This window comes from Eptesicus fuscus, chromosome 11 (genome assembly GCF_027574615.1).
Source record: "Eptesicus fuscus isolate TK198812 chromosome 11, DD_ASM_mEF_20220401, whole genome shotgun sequence".
Lineage (NCBI taxonomy): Eukaryota > Metazoa > Chordata > Mammalia > Chiroptera > Vespertilionidae > Eptesicus > Eptesicus fuscus.
Window position 1 is genome coordinate 16,529,230 of NC_072483.1, and position 23,065 is coordinate 16,552,294.

The 23,065-nt window shown below is 45.3% G+C and overlaps 1 protein-coding gene across 1 annotated transcript in view; it reads left to right on the forward strand.

Moving 5' to 3' along the window:
- Positions 1 to 23,065, forward strand: part of MGAT5 (alpha-1,6-mannosylglycoprotein 6-beta-N-acetylglucosaminyltransferase) — a 368,322-nt gene that overhangs the window by 43,690 nt on the left and 301,567 nt on the right. Inside the window, exon 2 of the mRNA XM_054722778.1 lies at positions 10,977 to 11,026. The gene's annotated coding sequence lies outside the window, so the exon portion shown is untranslated. The remainder of the gene's footprint in view (positions 1 to 10,976; positions 11,027 to 23,065) is intronic.

Below are 23,065 nucleotides of genomic sequence, written 5' to 3' on the forward strand. Positions count from 1 at the left end.
CAGGAACACCTTGGAGCCGGAGGCCAGGGCGAGGAAGAATGTGCAGCTGGAGGTGGCGGTGTGAGGAGTGAGGAAGCTTGGATGCAGAGGGCTTCTTAGAGTATTGGGGATGGTCAGTGAGTTTGCAGCTCTTTCAAGCAATGTATGCCCCTGTGAAGTACAACTCACTCCCCCTGGATTCCAATGGGCCTTCATTGGCCTGCGTCAGGGGGAGTGACTGTCCTTCATCAGCTGGCTGAGCAGGACTAGGTCAGAGCCTGCATGCCTGGGGACTGCTGTGCCCTGCCTTGGGCACTGGGTCTAATTGGCAGAGTGGAAGGAAGTGCAGTCATTTTTCAGCCCTATGGAGTAAGATCTTCTGTGAGGAGACACATATTTCTGGTGGGAACCTGGTTACCTGGTATCTCATATAACTGAGGCTGGCTTCCTGCCCATCCTCTCCCCTCCAGCAGTTGAGGGACCTGAGCCAAGGATTTGCCCCTCGGGCCTCCTGGGCCCCTGCTCTGGAGCTCAGAGGAGGCAGATGCCAGGAACCACAGGGCCTGGGAAGGGGAGAGTGCAGCCCAGGCCTCTCCCCTGGGGACTTCTCCCCTTGCTCTGATTTCCCCTTTGAGTTTTCAAAAACTTACAAATTGATCTGAAAGAGTAGAGTTTATTTTTCTCCCCAATAAGGGTGTGATCTTGGTGGGGGTCTGCATTTCCTAGGGTTTTATCCACTTGTTTGAATATTTGCTTCAAATCTGGTCTTTTCTCTCAGCAGTTGGGCTCTTTTTTTGGTAAGGATGGTTTCAATCTTAGACTTGTTTAAAAAAGGTAATCAATAGTACTAGTGTGTTTTCCTTTCAGGAATGGCCTCCCTGGAGTTATGTGTAAGTGTGAATAGATAGGAATATTTGGAAACCGGCTGGCAAAGCGATGAAAATGAGGATGTACACACGGTCTCCTCGCAGCTTTCCGTGTACTTCTCTTGCACTGGCTGTGCTTTGGGAGGCCTTGCTGAAGCCTCTGAAAGGTGGTGGGCCTGCTCTGTGGACTAAAGACTGAGTCTGGAGGGAGATGACAGGGATGGGAGTGAGGAGGACACAGGTGTCATTTCCTTTCTTTCCAGTTGTGTTTTGACTGAATTACAGTCATATTTAGTAAACGCCACTAACCGAGTTGCTGACTGTGTACTGGGAACTTTAGGTATAGTCCTTCATTTAATTCTTAGACTTCCTTAGACTAACCCTTTGAGGTTGATTATTATCCCATTTTACAGATAAAAATACTGAAGCTGAGTGGTTGAGGAATTTCCCCAAGGTCCCACAGCTAGGATCTGAACAGTTGGGATTTGAACACAGGTCAGTGTAATTCCCATAACTGTGTTCTTTCTATTATGCTACCTGTGCCCTTAAGGAGACTTACTTAATAACAGTAAAAGGGGCAGAGGTAACATTTGAATGCCTACTGTGTGCCAGGCACTGTGCTGAGTGCTTTATTATTATCTCTTATATGCAGAGAACCTGAGTAGCATTGGCACTATTATGACCCAGGTTTCACAAAAGATGAAGCGAAGGCTTAGCGGTCACCTGCCTTGCCTGATAATCGGTGGAGCTGGAAGTCACTGGCAGCCTGAGTCCAGAGCCGGGGCGCCCTGCCTCAGCATAGAGCCTTTGTGGGCTCACGGTGTGCTAACAATACTTTGAAGGGGTCTTAGAGTCTGGGAATCCACTGTTGGAATAATGAACTTACAAGCGTGGAGAGAAACTATTTTCAGTGGAATATCAAGTACTTGTAGAGTGTTGGTTTTGTGTAAGATTCTGTGTCTAAAATGCTATTTAGAGATACCAAGGAGTGTAAGATGTGTTCTGCTCTTGAGGAGTTGACAGTCAGGTTTTGGGTGTCACCACACAGGAGGCAGAGGACACCTCAGGTCTGGGAAAGTTTCCAGAGTAGATGTTGTTTGTTAGGGAAGGTACGTTGCATGTGCACGCACACCTCAGAAATATTGTGGGCTTAGTTCCAGACCGCCATAGTATAGTATCACAATAAAGTGAGTCGTAAACTTTTTACTGGTGGAGAGTCTTGCCTTCAATTCTTTTATTTTTAAATAAAATAGTGAGTTTATTTATTTTAAAATATGTTACTTTTTATTGTTGACTGTATTAACAATGCAATACCTATAAAGCACAATAAAAGGAGATACGCCTGCATTGGGCGCAGGTAAAATCTGAAGGCACAGGGAGAAGAGGTAGACTAGTTGGGTTGCTATTGCTATTGCTTGAGCAAAGCAGTCCTTCCTGATTCTGGAGGGCTGCACAGGCCAGGGTTTGATCTTAGAGATGGTTCCTAAGTCACCTTTTTGAAGCAGAAAGGCCTGGCCTGGGTGGTTCATATGGTAGGTGATGAGGAGTGGGTTGGGAGGGAGGAAGCATGAGGCTGGAGAAAGGTCCCTAGGTTACAAATCTATTATGAGCTATTGGTTAGGAAGTGGTTAATGCTGGAACTCTCATTACGATTAGTAATTCAGTTGGTCCTTAAGCCAAGGTGAGTAATCCTGGGAAGAGGCAGACATTACTGATGTGACTAAGTTGGGAGCTCGGAGATGGGAGCGAGGAACATTTATCCAGGATCAGATGGAGTTCATAGGCTCTAAGGAGGAACAAGTTAGTTTATCATCATCCTACCCCCACAAGGATGAATTGATTAGCATATTTATTAGAATACTCTCCACCTTGATTTCTTGTCCTAGCTTTACAAAATTCTTGTTTGCTGCTTTATCATTGTGGTGTGAGAAGCCTACGTCTGAGCCATATACCAATTTGAGTCTGGAACCCTCAAGGCTAAAATTGCCTTAAAGGAGTTGACAATGGAGGTGGCCTTCAGACTTCAATCCACACTTAATAGACCAGGGTGGGCAGCATGAGGGCTGGCTTGTCTTGGGCACAGAGTTCAATCCCTGGTGCCCAGGGAGCAGAGAGGGAAGAAGGGGAGCGGGATGGAGAACTGAGGGGGAAGCAATGCAGGTGCAGAGCACTTGCAAGTTGTAACAGTTGAATATCATATCAGTGACCCTGCCTGTTCATCATGGCCCCACCTGGGGCTGTTCTGATCCAGTAGTAACCACCTGTTGGCTTAGGATCTTCTCCCCAAGAGGAGCTGCACTCAGTTTCTCAAGTTTTTAATTCCTGGAAATCTTTTAAGTAACTCCTTCCAGATCAGGTGTCAGTGAGGGGACCAAGCAGATGGAGGCTTTCTTTTCTAGACTGTTGTCAGACTGTCATTGTCATTAAGAACTTATCTCATTGTTGTCAGTCCAACTTTTAGTGAAGCAATTAAGTGGAACTGATTGGTAGGAAATAAGTGATTTGAAAGGTGGTTTCTTTGCACTGACTTCTTTAATAATCTATACTAATAAGAGAGGAATATGAAAATTGTCCAGGTCTTCATCACAGTAATGACCAAACAGCAGTGGGCGACAAGGCCGGCAGGGTAGGGTTAGTGAGGGATGACCAAACGACTGAACAGCAGGCTGTGCGGGGTGACCAGGCCGGCAGGGGGGCAGTTGGGGGTGACCAGGCCGGCAGGGGTGGGGGCAGTTGGGGGCGACCAGGCCAGTAGGGGGGGGCAGTAAGGGGCAACCAGGCCAGCAGAGGGGGGCAGTTGGGGGCGACCAGGCAGGCAGGCAGGTGAGCAGTTAGGAGCCAGCGGTCCCAGATTGTGAGAGGAATGTCCAGTTTAGGACCAATCCCTAAACTGGCCGTCAGACATTCCCTGAGGGGTCCTGGATTGGAAAGGGTGCAGGCTGGGCTGAGGGGACTCCCCCACCCCCATGCACAAATTTCGTGCACTGGGCCTCTAGTTAGAAATAAGAGACCAACTTTGGGGATTTTTGTCTTTCCAAGGAGAAATAGCAAAGATTAACTCCTCACTCTGAGAGAGCTTTGGTGAGGTCCTGCATGGGTGGCTGTGCATGTGTGGGATAGCTCCTGGTGATTCCTGACCTACAGTTGCAGAGGGTGGTTACTACTTAATGGAAGGTCTTAGGATGGTTGTTTCTTATTGCCACTCATTTCCAGTGCTTTCTGTTCTATGCTGTCGGTCTGCTTGCTTTGTTTATAAGTTTACCAAGTGACTTAACGTTTCAAGAAATGTTACTCCTTAGAAGGTGGTATGTGAAGACACACAGGTATGGCCCCAGTTATTTTGATGAAGCCTTTAATTAGCTCTGAGGTAGGAGGCTTTGTCCTTCTGCACAGCTGTTGGTGGGTATTAGGTGGAAAAATGCTGTCTTGAGGTAGCTGGACACCAGTGCTGTCCAGTAGAACTACCTGCCACGACGAAATGTCCTCTATTTGCTGTGCTGTCTGCCCAGCACGAGAGCGCTAGCCATGTGAAGCTACTGAGCACTTGAAATGTGGCTAGTGTGTCTGAGAATTGAATTTATTTAATTTAATTTTAATTAACTTAAATTAAATAACCGCATGTAGGAGGGGCTATCATTGGAGAGCACCGCCCTAGACAATGGCCAGAGATGACTGAAGCTGTACTTAGGAATTGGGTATCAGTCTTAGTTGGCTGGACTTGTTTATGAAGGGAGATTTAAGGCACAGGGTACTCTAGTGGACAGGAGAAAATCCAATAGCGTAGAATTGTGAGATTGTATAAAAATGTTGGCATTCAAAAAAGACTTGGGTCAGTTGGAGCTGGATTAGCAGGGGAGTTTCTTAGAGGAAGACATCATACCCGAGCTTTCAGGTCTTCTGGAATAATGTCAGGCAGCCGAAATGGTCCATTTAATCAGGCTCTTAGGGAAGCAGTGTGGCTTGGGAGCCCTGCAGATCTGTGTGAAGATGCAAGGTGTTTAGCTTTCTGAATCTCAGTTTCTCTAGCTGCAAAATGTGTATAATAACTGTACCTCAAGGAGCTATTATGTTAGATATCTTATACAGAACTCTTATTAGTAGTGTCCAGGCACATAGCAGTTTCTCAACTAATGGAGGCATTATTATCAGGATAGGATTAGCATATACACATAAAGGTTCCTAAATGTTCATACTTTCTTATATCCTCTGATGAGGGAGACCTCTTTCTTCACACGTCTAGAACTAGGAGTCCTGTGATTGTTGCAGAGAGTCGAGAGAAGAGAAGGGTGTGAAGAGACTAAGGAAAACACAGATACCCTTGGAAAATTGAGAATTGAAGTGGAAAATAAATTAACTTTCAGTTAATTTAGGGGCAGCAGTTTATCTGTGCATATTGCAGCCCCCAGAATTCCAGCTTTCATTCTCCTTCTGTCCCAGAAGAGTCTGAACTGGAATTTACAGCTTAAACACTGTCTGGGTTTCAGAGCATTTATTTGCATGGCACCTTGGACACCTCCTAGAGATGATTCCATTATTATTTCCTTATCTGAGTTCTGTTTACTTGAACACTTGAGGTTGATTTAGTATCTTACAAGAACTGAACATTGTCTTCCAGACATCATTAATAACGCCTTTCTCACCCAGTGTAAGTATGAAATTAATCAAAAAGGGAAGGGAAATTAATAATATGTTGGTATTCATAGTTCATCAGGAGACTTCACAGCAGGTATGAAATTAACTCCTCCGAATAATACATACTTCAACCAATTAACGGTATAGAAAAGGTTATTTATTATTTAGGAAATGCACCTTAATGCTTCCTGCTTTGATAAATAGTTGGATGATGGGTGGTGTCTGGTGATAAACCATTCAGTATTGGGAGGTCACGTTAGGACGCATAGTAAACATTAAATCAGTTTTCCCATATTTCATTGAGATAAATGAGCCAAATGGTTAATGCATACTTGTTTCCTGTCGGTTGAAAAAGGTTTGTCCAAACACAGTGTTAGTCTCTGTTTACAATAAACTAAGTTTGATCCCGGGTTCCGTGTTTCCTTGTTATGACATGTGATATGATCACTTTCAAAGGATACATTAATATGAACACATTATGGGAAATAATGGAGCATTATAATTACAATTCTATTGCAGCATTTGCTGAGGTTGATAAAGGACAAGCTTTTGTTACTGAATCGTTCCTATAATTACATCAGGAATAACAGGCAGCAATCACCTTCCATTAGGGGCAGGAGAGAAGGAGCTTATTCTTTAAGTGATCACATAAGGCGCTGAATGAATCATCCTCAGCCTCATCATGAGGATTTAAAAATAGAAAGGAGCAGTTGACATCATCCATCCTATAGCAGGTTTTTAAGGAACAAAAAAAGTGCCAGGTAGTATTTTAAGGAAAAGAGCTGTCTGATGTCCAGCCCACATGTTAATAGCCTATTGGCAGTGGTTTTTACACTTGAGCGCACCTCCTAGACTCCTGGAGGGTGTGTTCAGGTTGCAGCCTGATTTAGTAGTTGTGTGTGTGTGTGTGTGTGTGTGGGGGGGGGGGGTCCCTGAGATTCTGTATCACAGCTTCCCAGGTGATGTTCATGTTGCTGATCCAGGGACTACAATGACTGGAACTGTTAGGCTAAGGGACAGACCAGGTGTAACTTGGGGATGGTTCCAGAAACAGAATTTTAAGATTAATTCCCTAGTACCTGTTAGAATAATTTCGATGAAAATACCAAATATTGTTTGGGGTGGTGTGTAAGTTTTTTAGCAGGGATTTTCTCTTTGTGACATTGTGAGTGAACATTAAAAGCTGTTGCAAACCTGGTGTCCCACACTCCTGGCCCTCTGCCATCTTGGTAGAATCTTGGATAAACTTTGTTGGCTCCAAGTATTATCTCTATAACCCAAGCTCATGAGGAATTTGAAAGTCACAAGGTTTGAAATTTTTTTTTCTCATTTGTGAATCAAGCACACTTTACCTGAGGACCATCATTTTAGCTAAGGGTACACTAAATCATTGTCATTGTCACACCTGCCTGACAAAACTGCTGTTGGCAAAATGAAAGTATAGCACATGGAGCACTCACAGAGGCTGTACTCCCAGGCTGCTGACTGGTTCTGGAACTGCTCTTTTATTATCCTGTAAATTAATTATCCTTGTATAGCAATATCAACCCAAATAACAATTGCTAATGTTTATAGAGGGCTCCCTGCCCCTCTGATGTGGCGGCTGTACTCTTTGGTTCTGTTGTGTTTGTTCATAAATCCGGCATCATTTCTGGCTGAGGCACTGTGATTACCTCTGATTCAGACACAAGAAGACAGAGACTTGGAGCTTCACTTTGTTGCTCTCGTGGCTGGTGAGGGTGGACCCCTGTGTTTGAGTCTAGGCATTGTGAGCGATATGGGACACATTTGGATTGGGTGATATATTTTGGGAAGCTCTCAGTGGAGGCTGGATGAGAGGCCTCACTGAGATGGAAATATGCTAGACAGTTCAAAGTGTGATGAAACCAAACATATTTAAGGTTAAGATTGTGTAAGTTGTGGTGTTAAGGGCCACTCTAGAATTTCACTGCTTGGTAAATGAGCCTGCTCTGCCCAACATCAGATGCAAGTGGAGTGATGTTGTAATGATGGGGTCTTTTCCTGTGTGAGCATCTGATATTCGATAAGGAAGATTGAATGACTTAAAGCCTATAAACATGGCCATTTTTAGTGTATACCACTGGATGATCCTATCATTAGAAATATTTTCTCTAGACATGAAGATATTTTAGATGGAACCATAGACTCCCTTCAACTACTTTCTCACGTGAATAAATATGGGACAGCTTTGATGTTCTCAATAAGCTCATTAGGCTGTGGAAAAGAAGGAACAAGGGAAAGCCTTCTTTAAGTCATGTCCATGGTTATTTTCGCATCAAGATTCTGAGATCCTCTATTTGGAGAGACATTGTCCATAAGGAATAAGAGGATGAAAGCTTGAGTTTAAATGAAGAGGGACCAACCCAACAGGTTCCAGTGCTGAAGAGCATGAGGGAAGGGGAGGTGTAGAATTGGCTGCCATTGTATCTTCAGATCCAGAGGAGACACTGCAGGGTGGTCCTTGAACATGTTTGCTTTATCATCGCCCACTTAGAGGTGCTTTGAAAAGGGGTAGGAATAGAGGCAAGAAACAGAATGCAGATTTCTAATAGAACACCATCCTAGAGTGTAACATTGATCATTAGGTTATTTTATGGGCTATTTGCAGTATCTTTTATCCAAAATATAAAATGAAAGAGGCAAATGTTGATTAAAAATGGGATTCCAATTTTTTCTAGCTCCTCTTTCACTGTCTCCTGTGATTGGGGCCTATTCTTTTTTCTAGTTTGAATTGCATTCCCATGATCTCTATTTGCAAATGTTTTCACAGTTTTGCTATAATTAAGAAAGGGAAGAAAATCAAAACATAAGCCCAAGAAGAGGTTGAGGGAGTATGTCAATACCCAAGCAAGGTATTTTTGGGTGAAATCTTGATGAAAGTGGCAGAGTGATGCTGTTTTGAAAATTAGGAAAGAGAAAGGACTTCCTTCAACATTTTCTTTAGAGACACAGCTAGAAATGGCTATAAATTTTCATTAATGTTATACCTTGGCTCCACAGGAAACTATATTTAAGATTAGTTGGACATTAAAGCTTTGCTGAGGATAGAAGTGAATGGCCTTTTGGTTTCTTGGTGACCATGAATTTTGCTAATATATACAGCCAAGAGTAATACAGTAGTTTTCCTATGACTCGGGGAGTAGCTTGTCTGATTCTTAAGGTAAAATCAAGATTGACTTCTTAATTAGTGTGTTATTAAAGAAAAACAAACCCAAATCTGAAAGCATCGGGGGAGGTAAAGGGTGATGAACTTTCTTTTTTGGCACATCATGAACATTATTTTTACATTTTTTCTCCTGGTATGATTCATGTCACTCACTGCCCTTGCACTTGAACCCAGTACTCATTAGGAAAATTGCCATGTATAGTACCAAGTGAGATGTTTATGAAAACATACAGAAAGGAATAAAAGCACTGAAAGTAAATTGATATTACTTAGGTCTGAGGCACGTGGCTATTCATTTTATTATGGCTATTATGTCACATGAATGAGGTGTTTTTGATGTTGACTAAGATGCTTAGGATTGTTTTTCACAAGTACATAGTTTGCATTCAGTAGTATTTTGAATTAGTTACAGTTGTACAGCATAGTGGTTAGCCAATCATGTACTTTATAAAGTGTTCTTCCCCGACATTTCTGGTACCCAATGGGCACTATACATAGTTATCACAATATTATTGACTATATTTCCTATGCTGTACTTTACATGCATGTGACTATTTTGTAACTACCAATGTGCACTTCTTAATCCCTTCACCTTTTTTACTCAGTCCCCTAACCCCCACCCCTCTGGCAACCATCAGTCTGTTCTCTGTGTCTATGAGTCTGTTTCTATTTTCTCAAAATACACTGAGTGGCCAGATTATTATGATCTCTGAACGCATAATAATCTGGCTACTCAGTGTATATCCTATATAATAAGAGGCTAATATGCAAATTGAGGGACCAGGAGTTTGACCAACAAGCAGGCCGGCCAACCGCCCATGTCCCCTCCCCCTGGCTAGGCTAGCCGGACCCCACCCATGCACGAATTCATGCACCGGGCCTCTAATACACACACACACACACACACACACACACACACACACACACACTCTGAGTGGCCAGATTATTATGCGTTCAGAGATCATAATTATCTGGCCACTCAGTGTATATCTTGATGATTGGACTTATTGGAGTTAGCAGCTTTTTCTGTATCATGATAGTATATTTTCAAAAATCAGTCCTCACCTCAAAGCTATCTCAAACAGAAGCTGATAAAAAAAAGGTGGCCACAAGGTCACTGGCACTGCCTCGATTCCTTCCAGCCTTCCATTCCTCTTTAGTAAGCATTTAGTGAGGCTAGACTCTTTTGTGGAGATGGTGAGTTTGGGATGACTGAGGGTTGAGCTTGCTCTCCCAAATTGCCCAGTTTACCACCCTCTGGTATTGCTCAGAGATTGACACAAATGTTAATGCTGTGAAGGGTAGTTATATGCTACAGACCATATAAAGAGAGAATTGGCTTGACTGGATTAAAAATAACAAAATTTGCTCAGACATTTTTTTCCCAGCAGAAAATGGTGCATGTTCTTATGCATGTTCTTCAGAAAATGGTGCATGTTCTTTGTAAGTAGAAGGTAGACCAGTTGGTTACTCTAAGAAGACCTGTGGGCAGTCAGCTTGCAGGTGGGTCTGTGTAGTTTGGTCTTTTTTTTTCTTCTCCCTCCTCCTCGCTCTCTCCTTGCCTCCCTCCCAATTGAGCTCTTTCAGTTTTAGAGTTCTCTGCTGATAGATTCCACAGATAGCAGAAACACACTGTATGTATCTGTTAAAGGACATGTTCCCCCCCGCCTTTTATTCTTTTATAAAGGTGTTTTATAGAGGGAAGTATTACCTGTATAGAAGCACATAGTAGATATATTTCTAGAATGGCTTTTTGTTGCTTTTTCTGGGTTTTATTCTTCAAGGTGAAGTGCCTGTAAGTAATCTGTTATATTTGAATGAACAGGTGTATAATTCAGTGGGCTTTATCTATGGCAAACTCCTTTGTTTTTTGTAATAGAGCTGTTTGTTGCTAAAATTGTGTTTATACATATACTTGGGACTGTGTGTATATTGATATAGTTGAGTCTGGAAATCTTTAAGATTGGTAAAAGCTTTGGTTTAATGCCTCCTGAGACTTGGAACAAAGAGCAGTTCTGTGCAGAGGCCCTGTCTCTGCCTTACTCCTACTGATCTAATAATGGATGGATTTGGATCCCAGCAAGTGAGATAATATAATTTATTAGATAAATGCCTCTAGAGTTGAAGTGATAAGCCTCTCACCTAGATATTTTTAGGTATCCTTTTTTTGGGAGACTATCTTAAAAGGCACTTGGGTTCCAAAATGGAAGAAGCAAAGTTCATAGAAGCTCTTTGTTAGCTCGTCTGTTTTCAGTGAAATCAAGACCTTAAAGAGGAGAAACTTAACAATGTCTTTGTCCTTGTGATTTCAGGAGTGATCACTGTTCTAAACTGGACATTGGTGGAGGACCTATTAGGCCATGTAAGTACTGTAGTAAGCAAGTATTTACCTGGCCAAGCACAGATCCAGGATATTTGACCTGGGGAGGGAGAGGACCAAGTAGTTGAGTGAGATGGTAGCAATTGGAACCATCAAAATACAGTGCAGCCCAATCCTGAGGGGACATCGCTTGGCTATCTGGTTAAAGCCTAGTGGACTTGATCGGTGGGATAATTTGGCAAGACTGTTTCATCTGTCTAGAATTAGAAAAGTGATGGGAGCAGTAGGCCATTTATTACTTTATTCAATCATTTAGTCAGTCTTACATTGAAGGGCTGTTCCTTTTAGAGCAGCCCAACCAAGACCTGACATGGAGGATCATGATGTGACCAAAAGAAACAGCAGTGAACTGGAGTGTGACTCATCAAGATTGCATACTTTTTGAGCTGAGTCTACATCAAGAAACCATTGCTCAAAGACTACATTTTCTTAAAGTCCCCAGTTACGATCATACTTTGTGAGGAAAGCTGTTTGCTAAATATGTCCTTGTTTACCGACTGAATTCAGTAGAGCTTGAAACTAGTGTTCAGGCTACCCTTGAGAGTTACTTTGGTAAATCAGGCATTCAGTTTGGGAGCAGAATATTTGGATTTCACAGGCTGATAAGATTTGGGTGTCAAGGCTATGGGCAAACAGAATGAAGCACTAAACATTCCTAATTCATTTCTTAGTATGTGAGTCTTTGAACAAACTTTGTCTCAAACAACATCACAGGATTAAAAACTCACAGGCAACTCGCAAGCAGACAAATGTCTGATGTGAATAAAATCCTTAATGTTAGGAAAATTCTGTGACCATGTGACTTTTATCAGAGGCTTCTCTCTAGCTGTCACCTTTGGAGTTTGTCCTGCTGGGAGAAACCAGAGAAACAGGAAGTGTCTTCTTCAGAACCTCAAAGGGATTTCAAATCTCTAAAGATGTGGGAATTTTGTCTGAGATGCAACAAGCAACACCCCCCCTCCCACCCCCACCCCCCGCTTCCCCACATCACACATTGCACACATTACTTAATGGGGCTTCATTTCAGAGATTGGTCAGCCAAACAATCTGTCTTAAGAGTCTGTTCTGAGATTAGTTTAGTGGTAGTATATAGGGGTGTTTGCTCACTGCTCTCCAAGATTGTCAGGCAAGGCAGCTGGGGGTAGTGGGCTGGCATCCTGGAGCTCAGAGCTGGGTCTCAGATCCCTGATACCTAGTTGCTGTGGCTTATGCTAGGGGAGGGATGAGCATCTTCCTGCCTTTTCTGTGCTGTGGTGGTTTTTTGGTTGGTTGTTTCTTAAGGCTATCAACCACACCCAGTGCAGAGTGGCACACCCACCTGTGCCACTCTGCACTGGGTGTGGTTGATAGCCTTCACGGAGCAGGCAGACGTGTTGGCATCATGTGGCACTCCCGGGCTCTGTCTGTCCGCCACCAAATATATTGTTGCTACCCCCCACCCCCCCACCCCTTGCCCCAGTACACCATACCTAGCTGCCTTGGAGAAGACTCTTGGCTCCTTTAGGAATAACTACTGAAAGAGCAGCTGCCTGTCAGCCTCCCAGACTGATCGAGTTGGGTTGTTGTCAACCTGCTGTTGGAAGAGTTCCCAACGCAGCAGACTTGGCTGTCATTGACATTTATAACTTGAAAGCCATATCACAGATCACTTGGCGTTCCTATAATTCCTTAAATAGCCTTCAGAATATAAAGCACACTAGTGGCCAAGTGCACGAAATTCGTGCACATTAAAAGGGAATTAATTAGAGGAAATATTTTAATATTGCTATTTGCCCTTTCTCTGTAACAGAAGTGTCAGAGTTGAAAGAAAATTAGTAAAATGTATATGAAAATAATATATAAAATTTTCTATATATATAAAAAGCCAGGGTCCATAACGACCGAAGGCTTGACCAACTGGAAGTCAGTGCTGGGTTGCCGTGGCGACCCATCACTGACTGCTGCTGCTGCTGCAGGCGCCCAGATCCAGCACTGACTGCTGAGGGGACTGCAGATCCTGCCCGAAGAGAGGCCTGAAGAGAGAAGCAGGGTCTGATCCGTAGCCTCCGTTGATCAGCACTTGACTCTCTCTTTCACTTGGGCCTGGCCAGCAGCCGCTCCCCTCTTTCTCTGGGGCCTCCGTTGGGGCTGCTTATCAGCCCCGCCTCTCTGATCAGGCCCATTGATAGGCCAGGAGAACCTGACTGGCATAGAAACCGACCAATCAGAACCAAATCTGGGTGAAGTGTGAGGAGCCAATGGCTGCCTAGGAGGTGGAACTTTTGATGCTGACTGGCATAGAAACCTACCAATCAGAACCTAATCTGGGTGAACTACGAAGGCAGAACCTAAGGTGGGGGCTGAGGAGGGGTTTTAAGGGCAACAGCTGTTTGGTGTAAGGTGTAAGAAAGTGGTTCAATTTTTTAATGACCGGTTTGGCAGTATAGTGCATGTAGCTGGCTATTAGTCCAGAGATAGGGATTATGTATTTTTGTCTGCCAAGAGCATCTCCTCCTGATGAAAAAGACTTTCCCCCCCCCATTTAAGCAATCCTATCCTATATATCTATACTACTAAAAGGGTAATATACTAATTAGACTGGATTGACCAGCCATCTTCCAGACGTCCGACTTCCTTCGGACAAAGCCATGGTGGTGGGGGCCGAGGCAGAGGCAGTCAGGGTGATCAGGCCGGCTGGAGAGGGTAGCTGGGGTGAGATCAGGCTGGCAGGGGAGGGGAGTTGGGAGCGAGATCAAGCCGGCAGGGGAGGGAAGTTGGGGCAACCAGGACGGCAGGGAAGGGCAGTTGGGGGCCGGATCAGGCCGACAGGGGAGGGCAGTTGGGGGGAAAATCAGGCTGGCAGGGGAGGGCCATTGGGGTCGAGATCAGGCTTGCAGGGGAGAACAGTTGGGGGCGAGATCAGGCCTGGAGGGAGGGCCGTTGAGGGCGAGATCAGGTCAGCAGGGGAGGGCAGTTAGGGGCGATCAGGCAGGCATCCCTATGGGATCGGGCCTAAACAGGCAGTTGGACATCCCCCAGGGAGTTCCCAATTGGAGAGGGTGCAGGCTGGGCTGAGGGGCCCCCCCGCCCCCGTGCACGAATTTCGTGCATCAGGCCACTAGTTAATAAATAAACAACAACAGTGTCACGTCTCCTGGCCAGCGCCGGGTGGGGGATGCAGCCTCCCATCCCCCAGCCCTGCCGTGCATGCAGCCCCGCCTACCCGCACCTGCTGCACACACAGCCTCCTGTTGGTTGGTTGTTATGGTGTGAGGGCTTCACGACCATTTGCATATTAGCTCTTTTTTATATAGGATGGCCTCTATACACGTTGGACTCCTAGGAGATTGGAAATAGCTGGGTCTTCCAGAAGGGAGAGAAGCAGCTCTCTCTTCTCCCTTGTTGCATATCCCCTCTCCTGATATAGGCAGGATGAAGTTGTTCTGGCTGTGTGCTCAGGTGTGTATGTAACCACATGAGTCCATTTAGGTCGGGAAGCTTATTGGCTTCTCAAAACAAGTGACACTTTAATTTTGACTACTGTAGAGCCTGTGGAGAGAGAGGATATTATTGGGAAACTGATGTCAGAAACTGTTTCTCAAATGGGTTGGTAGATCCTGTACCTAATCTTTTATACCTTAATTTCTGAAAGAACTAGTTTCTAAGCTTCACTTCTTGACACATGACTGAAAGAGAAAGATGCAGTGTTCATGGTAAATATAAAATAAAACCAAAGGCACTCAAATAAATGATATGAACATATGCTGCCACAGGAAGTGGAGGAAGGGCCGAATGAAATTGAAATACATTTTACTTGCCCTACCTGGTTTGGCTCAGTGGATAGAGCATCGGCCTGTGGACTGAAGGGTCCCAGGTTTGATTCTGGTCAAGGACACATGCCCTGGTTGTGGGCTGCATCCCCATTTGGGGGCATGCAGGAGGCAGCTGGTCAATGATTTTTTCTCATCATTGATGTTTCTATCTCTCCCTCTCCCTTCCTCTCTGAAATCAATAAAAATGTATTTTAAAAGAAGAAATACATTTTACTTGCTGAGGTTCTATCTGGACTGTCAATTTCTTGAGGGCTAGCACTGGCCTATTGCTCTTCCTACCACCAGTGGCAAGCACAGAACCTGGTACGTGGCATTATGATGAGCTAAACAAACAAATATAAAGAAGAAAAGGTGTAGATAGAAAAGGTTTGTTTCATTTTACAGTCCTGTGTCACTTAACATGGGGATACGTTCTGAGAAATGCATTGTTAGGTGATTTTATTGTTTCTATGTGCGAACATCATAGAGTATATTACACACACCTAGGTGGTCTGGCCTACATGGTATAGCCTGTTGCTCCTAGGCTACAAGCTGGTACAGCACATTACGTCAAGAGACTAAATTGAGCACAAGGGAAAATGATGCAGTCGAGAGACGTGAGAAATATGGGATACTGTTGGCATAACATGGCATGCCCTTTTGGAAGTAGAAAGAGTACACTCTAATAACAAAACAAAGTATAATAAATACATAAACTGGTCCTTTATCCTTATCAAATACCATGTACTGTTCATAATTGTGTGCTGTACTTTATGCACTGGCAGTGCATCAGGTGTGTTTACACCGGAATCGCCACAAACATGATAGCAGAATACGTTGCACTTCGATGTTTGACCGCTATGACGTCACCAGGTAATAGGAATTTTCAGCTCCATTATAATCTTACTAGAGGCCCGGTGCACGAAATTCGTGCACTCAGGGTGAGGGGGGTCCCTTAGCCTGGCCTGCGCCCTCTCGCAGTCTGGTAGCCCTTGGGGGATTTCCAACTGCTGGCTTAGAGGGAGCGGGCCTAAGCCATCAGTCAGACATCCTTAGTGCTGCCGCTGTGCTTGTCAGCTGTGAGCCTGGTTCAGGGCTTCTGGCTTAGTGGTGCTCCCTTGTGGGAGTGCACTGACCACCAGGGTGCAGCTCCTGCATTGTATGTGGTCAGTGCACATCATAGTGACCGGTCATTCTGCCGTTCGGTCTATTTGCATATTAACCATTAAATATATAGGATGGGACCACTCTAGATGCACTATGCTGTTGTCTGAAATGCTGTTATGTGGTGCGTGACTGTGTTTGCCCTGGTAGTGCTGACATTGAAATCATTAATCGACAAACCCTGATTATGGGATTCAAAGTTAATGGCGTTTTCCTGTTGGCATAGAGATGAATGATCTCAGAAAAGGCCTAACAGAACTGGGGACTTGGACAGCAGGCCTTAGAGTGATTAAAATGAAACACCACTGCTGAACTGATTTCTTTCTGAGGCTCCAGGACGGTAGTCACGTTAGGCAGTGTGAGTGCCTGGCCTCATCTGTGAGCTGTGCCAGGCAGGAGGGGACAGGAGCAGTCTCCTGAGCCAGCTTGATGGAGGCCACAGGCTTCGGGAGATTGTCAGCTGAGGAATGCCTGTCACCGTCCTGGCCCTTCGCTGTGGTGTACATTGGTGCTTCATCTGAGGCTTCTTCCTCAGAGTCCAAGAAGTGCCTTGGAGTCCATAAGACTGCACTCCGGTAGCCACTGCCCATATTCATAGAGGAGTATGGGGTAACCCCACTTCCCCTGGCCAAGGGAAGGGTGAAAGGTGGGGCCGCAGGGCAGAGGTCAGGGCTCTGCATAGCCACTTGTCTCAGGCCAGACATGGAGCGCAGAACAGCTGTCTTCACAGGCGTGCCCGGTGTGGACTCGGTCTAATCAGAATTCCTGGTTCATGACAGGAGGTTGCAAAACAGCATCTTGTATCTGTTTTCTAGCTTTACTTGAACATAATATTTAAACATTTTAAATATTTCAAATATCCAGACAGTTGATACCCAGACGAGCATGGAACTTGCTAGGACACTCACGCATGTCCTTTCCCCTGGATTCCTGCCTTTCTGGTCTCACCAACGACACATGTCTTATTGATTATGAAAGATGTTTATGTGGGCGTATGATAAAGTCATGGTCCTTTCATCCCTGGAAATTCTACAAAATGAGGTCTGCTGGGAACCTAGACCTACACCATCCCCAGCACACCCACGCTGAGGATGTTGGTGCTGCCTGGGTCTGCCCCGCCTCCGGTTTCCTTTGCTTATTCTGTTACCTTCATTGCCACCTGTTTTTGTTCTCTTTCACTTTCAGGGAGGTGTGTTTCAGTCTTTTCTCTACCTGGGTCAGGACGCCCTTGTAATGGGAAGTTTATCAGTCCTGCTCGGCATCCCGTTCCCTTCCCATATACTCCATCATACTGATGCCACACACAGGCAACTTGTTTTCTAAAGAACCTCTGGTTTCTTCTCCGAGGCCAGTGTGGGATTTCTCCTGTATGTCCTCTCCCTGGAGGAGGGGGCGGGGGCATTTCACTTGACTTTCCAGGTTTACAGTGGTGGATGGACAGCTTCTGTTGGGCAGGCCGAGGCTCTCCCTAAGGTGAATTAACGGAGGTAAGGTCGTGGACAGGTTTCTAGTCAGTTCTTTCACTATGGCCATGTTCTGGGACCAGAGCACATGTGATTTTAGTCCTGTGGATGGATGGCTGATCATCACTTAATTCTTCGTTTTGGTCTGAACCTTAAGATGGCTTATAAGAACCATTGTCCACACCTCACCATCCAGGGAACCTACAGGAATCACTGCCCACAGCTCACCATCCAGGGAACCTACAGAAACCAGTGTCCCCAGCTCACCATCCAGGGAACCTACAGAAACCAGTGCCCCCAGCTCACCATCCAGGGAACCTACAGGAATCACTGCCCCCAGCTCACCATCCAGGGAACCTACAGGAATCACTGCCCACAGCTCACCATCCAGGGAACCTACAGGAACCAGTGTCCCCAGCTCACCATCCAGGGAACCTACAGAAACCAGTGCCCCCAGCTCACCATCCAGGGAACCTACAGGAATCACTGCCCACAGCTCACCATCCAGGGAACCTACAGAAACCAGTGTCCCCAGCTCACCATCCAGGGAACCTACAGAAACCAGTGCCCCCAGCTCACCATCCAGGGAACCTACAGGAATCACTGCCCACAGCTCACCATCCAGGGAACCTACAGAAACCAGTGTCCCCAGCTCACCATCCAGGGAACCTACAGAAACCAGTGCCCCCAGCTCACCATCCAGGGAACCTACAGGAATCACTGCCCCCAGCTCACCATCCAGGGAACCTACAGGAACCAGTGTCCCCAGCTCACCACCCAGGGAACCTATAGGAATCACTGCCCCCAGCTCACCACCCAGGGAACCTACAGGAACCGGTGTCCCCAGCTCACCACCCAGGGAACCTACAGGAACCAGTGGCTCCAGCTCACCACCCAGGGGCTTGCAGAGAGTTTTTTTTTTTTGTTTTTTTAATATATTTTATTGATTTTTTACAGAGAGGAAGAGAGAGGGATAGAGAGTTAGAAACATCGATGAGAGAGAAACATCGATCAGCTGCCTCTTGCACACCCCATACTGGGGATGTGCCCGCAACCAAGGTACATGCCCTTGACCGGAATCGAACCCGGGACCCTTGAGTCCACAGGCCGATGCTCTATCCACTGAGCCAAACCGGCTTCGGCTTGCAGAGAGTTTTATCACCATGAGAGATGCCACCTTGAAAGGAAGGTAGAGTGAGTTGCTGAGCCTGGAGGAGGGAGGAGAGCCTGGTGAGGGTGAGGCAGGAAGGATGGGGTAAGGGGGTACAGTAGTCTTGGGAATTTGGCAGAAGAGTCTGCGTACTTGGGGTTCCTGGAGAAAGAGAACAGTTTTTAAAACTTATAAGCCCTCGTGGTCTGGTACAATAAAAAGCTGTTACTAGAAAAGTGAAATAAAAGAATAAGACAATTCAAAATAAGCCCTTAATTTTATTATTAGATTCAAAAACATAAAATTACCCTATCATATTGTTATAAAATTTTCCAGAATACTTACCCTCTATTTTGGTACTCGTTTCTTCACAGGCCATAAATGCCTTGTGGACTGGCCCTACGCTGTAGCGTCCCTGCCCACCTTGAATAGCACTGGCCTGGAGGTGTGATCTCAGCTTCATGTCTGCCCTCGGATGCTGGGAAGCCCACCTAGCCTTTCCGAATCTGGGTGGTTATGCTACAAAGTGCTGGCTGATCAGCACTGTACTGCTCTTTCTGACAAGAAATGGGGGACCAGGAACAACAGGGGTTTGTTCCTGAGCCCCTGACCTAGCGGGTCTCCTAAAGAGATCCTTCTGGAAGGAACATCCTGGGGAATATTTTATATACCCCATGGCCACCTTGACCAGATGTCTGACCCGCTCATTGGAAATTTGTATGTCCTGCATTAGTGACCTATCACAAACGGACCTTCGTGTGTGTGTGTGTGTGTGTGTGTGTGTGTGTCTGTCTGTCTCTGTGTTATTATTTTTCTTGTCCATAGTTTTGGGCTGCTGCTGCTGCTGGTGGGGGGAGTAGCCCCTTTTAAGAAATCAAGATTAAATAGGCCCTGGCTTTTGAACATGGGCCCTCCAGGACCACCCTGCAGTAATGCCTATCCCAGTCTGTTGGAGGAGCCAGCATGGGAAGACTTTGGCAGAGTCTGGCAGTGCTTAATGTCACTTTCCATTCATATTCTGTTGCCTAAAACTCAATCTAGCTGTGTGTCAGGGGGAGGAGAATGGGGTTCAGTGAGCAGCGAGCATTCCCCTTAGCCCCCCTTCTGCTTCTCTGACCCACTGATCAGAATAGTGTTCACTAGTGTTCAATTCTTTTATCCAAGTGAACTTGTTTATTCCTCTTTTCTGCCTGCCCTGATTACAGTCCAGCAATCCATTTTTATGCACTGGGCTGAGAAGCAATGGAAAGACAAGAGCATAGAAGTTGCCTCAGAATTAATGGGTAGTGGTGACGCGGGCTGCTGTTAGCAGCCAGGAGTGGCCAGTGCCGACTATGGGAGTAAGTTGGATACGTGCCATGGGCTGCATTTGGATTTTTTTTTTTTTAAATCAAGGTATTGATGAGTTGAGAGTAATGCTTAGCCTTCAAAAATTACACTTAAGTGGAGGGAACCGTGGTTCAGGGGCAGCCAGTTGCCCATATTGAAAGGTGGCAGAGGTAATGTAACTTGGTAAAAAGCTGAAGTAGCTCTAATATCTTTATACTTTTCTTTTTCCTGCAGCAGTGAGTTAAAAAAAGCCAAACACACCTTCATTGGCTCTCAATTCAGAGAAGCCAGAGACTCAGAAAATGACAGGTGAGATTTGTGGGATCCTGTGTGTGTGTGTGTGTGTGTGTGTGTGTGTGTGTGTGTGTGTGTGTGTGTGGAGGGTGGATTCTTGGCAAAATTGCAGGTGTGGCACCCTTCTGGAGCCAGTGTTTTAGGAGGATGTGAGTCAGAAGAACTGGCGTAGGCCTTTTGGACAGAGAACCTACTACTGAAAATTGCGTAGAGTACATAGGTCATGGAAGAGGTGAGACGCCCAAAAGTATGTGGTGACCCAGATATTCGCAGCCACAGGAAGATGTCCCACCCCTAGGGCTGCAGGAGGATGGGAGTTAGGGTTATCAGAAATGGGAAGGGGTGTCCCCTGAAAAGAGCTGCACCCATGGAGGAGATGGCCCTGGGCTGACGGAAAGAGGGGAGAGACCCTGGCTGCTCCCTGTGCCTGCCCTCCCAGCTTCTGCTGGTGCCTCCCACAGCCACCTCTATGGAAACCAGTTGGCAAGAGTGTTTGGGAAATGTCCTTTCCTTTGATATATTACAAAAAGGACAAGGTGTGCAGAGAATGGACTTGAAAGCAAAAAGGTAGATAAATGACTGGCACGGGGAGTGTGACCTTTTCGTGAGAGATTGCTTTAGGAAGAAATTCTGAGTTTTTACTTTCTTCCAAGTCATATTCATGTGTTTGTCATTCTCTATCACTTTTGTTCTTTTTTCTTTAAATTTGTTATGCTTTTTGCACAATGTGATTTTTTAAAATTGACATACAGTATTTGACTCTCCAATAATAACTAACATTTGCAGAGAGTTCACACTATGCTAGGAAGCAGTGCTTTATCTGTGCAGGCACAACTTGCATTAGTGCCCCTTGCTGTAGTGCACCCACTGTAGTGCCTTGCTGTAGTGCTCTTCACAGGTACTGTGTTTTCATCAATATCGAAGCAAGAACCTCTACCAGCAAAAAGATTACAACTCACTGAAGGTTCAGAGGATAATTAGCATGCTTTTAGCCATAAAGTATTTTTAAATTAATTTATGTACATTGTTTTCTAGGTGTAATGCTATTGCACACGTTACTAGAATACAGTATAGTGCAAACATAACCGTTATATGCCCTGGGAAACCAGAAAGTTCCCGTGATGCACTTTGTTGTGATTCTTGCTTTATTGTGGTGTCTGAAAGAACCTGCAATGCCTTAAATCATTACAGCTACTCTGTGAGTCAGGTATAGTCAGTTCTCATTATTTGTGGACTCTGTTTATAAATTTGGTTTTTGTTACAATTTATTTGTAATGCTAAAATCAGTAATTACTGCGCTTTTGTAACTATTCACCAAGTGGAGGAGAATCTGAGTCCCCAGCTGAGGTAGAACAAGGCTATGCTTTGCCTTCTTGTTTCAGATCTCATACTGTATGTTTATAGGTGTCCTCTTTGTGATATAATTAGTGCCAATTTTGAGGCATTTTTGATTTTTTAAAAATGATTTCACTGTTTAAAATGCCTCCCAAGCATAGTGCTGAAGTGCTGTCTAGTATTCTCAAGTCCAAGAAGTGCCTTAGTGTAAAATACAGGTTAGATAACTTCTTCAAGCATGAGTTAAGTGTTGTGCCTGTGAGTTCAATGTTAATGAATCAACAATACATATTAAATAAGGTGTTACCCTGGCTGATGTGGCTGAGTTGGTTGGGTGTTCTCCCGCGCACCCAGAGGCCGCTGGTTCAGTTCACTGTCAGGGCACATACCCTGGTTGTGCTTGTAGGCTTGATCCCCGGTAGGGGTGGTGCAGGAGGATGTTTTCATATTGGTGTTTCTCTCTCTCCCTCTCCCTTTCTCTCTCTCTAAAATAAATAAAAACATATTTTAAAAATAAAGTAAGATGTCAGTACAGAAACACATATAAACCATGCTTATAAGTATATTGATCAGTTGACAATAAATTTTTGAGACCAGAGCCTCGCAGGAAACTAACCCTATATTTCTCTGGTTCAGTATTCACTAATTTAGTGTTGGTGGTGACTTTATAGACTATAGGCCCAGTGCACAAAATTCACACACGGGGGGAGGGGAGTCCCTCAGCCCGGCCTGCACCCTCTCCAATCTGGGACATCCCTCTCGCAATCTGGGACTGCTGGCTCCTAACCGCTCATCTGCCTGCCTGCCTGATCACCCCTAACCACTCTGCCTGCCGCCTGTTCGCCTCCAACTGCCCCCCCCCCCCTTGCTGGCCTGCTCGCCCCCAACTGCCCCCGAACTGCCGGCCTGATTGTCCCCAACTGCCCCCCGCACCAGCCTGCTCATCCCCAGCTGGCCCCCCCTGCCGGCCTGCTTGCCCCCAACTTCCCCCTCCCCACCAACTGCATTCCCCTCCTGGCCTGATCGCCCCTAACCACCTCTGCCTCATCCGCACCACGATGGCTTTGTCCTGAAGGTCTCCCGGAAGGTCTCCCAGTCTAATTAGCGTATTACCCTTTTAGTAGTATAGATAACTACTGTGAATAAAAAAGTTGATGCACTACTGTTATTCTGGTTTATAGAGACTGAGGCATGTAGAGTTAAGAAACTTGCCGACATTACCAGTGGGATTAGACCTGGGCAGTGTGGCTCCCCACCCTTCGCTCTTCACTCCATGCTCTCCTGCCTTTCATATCTGTTTCATACTCTGTTAGGCCTTCTGAATCTGCTGCTGATGCTGCTGGAACCAACCTGAGGGCTATTTTCAATGATAAAACTCCTGTTGGTAAAGCCAACAGTTCTCTCTGGTTGAGAATTGGGACGTGCATAAACCTGCAAGAAAGGTAACAATATTTGACGTTTGTATAGAAACCTCTGTATTTTGAGTGAGTTCTCA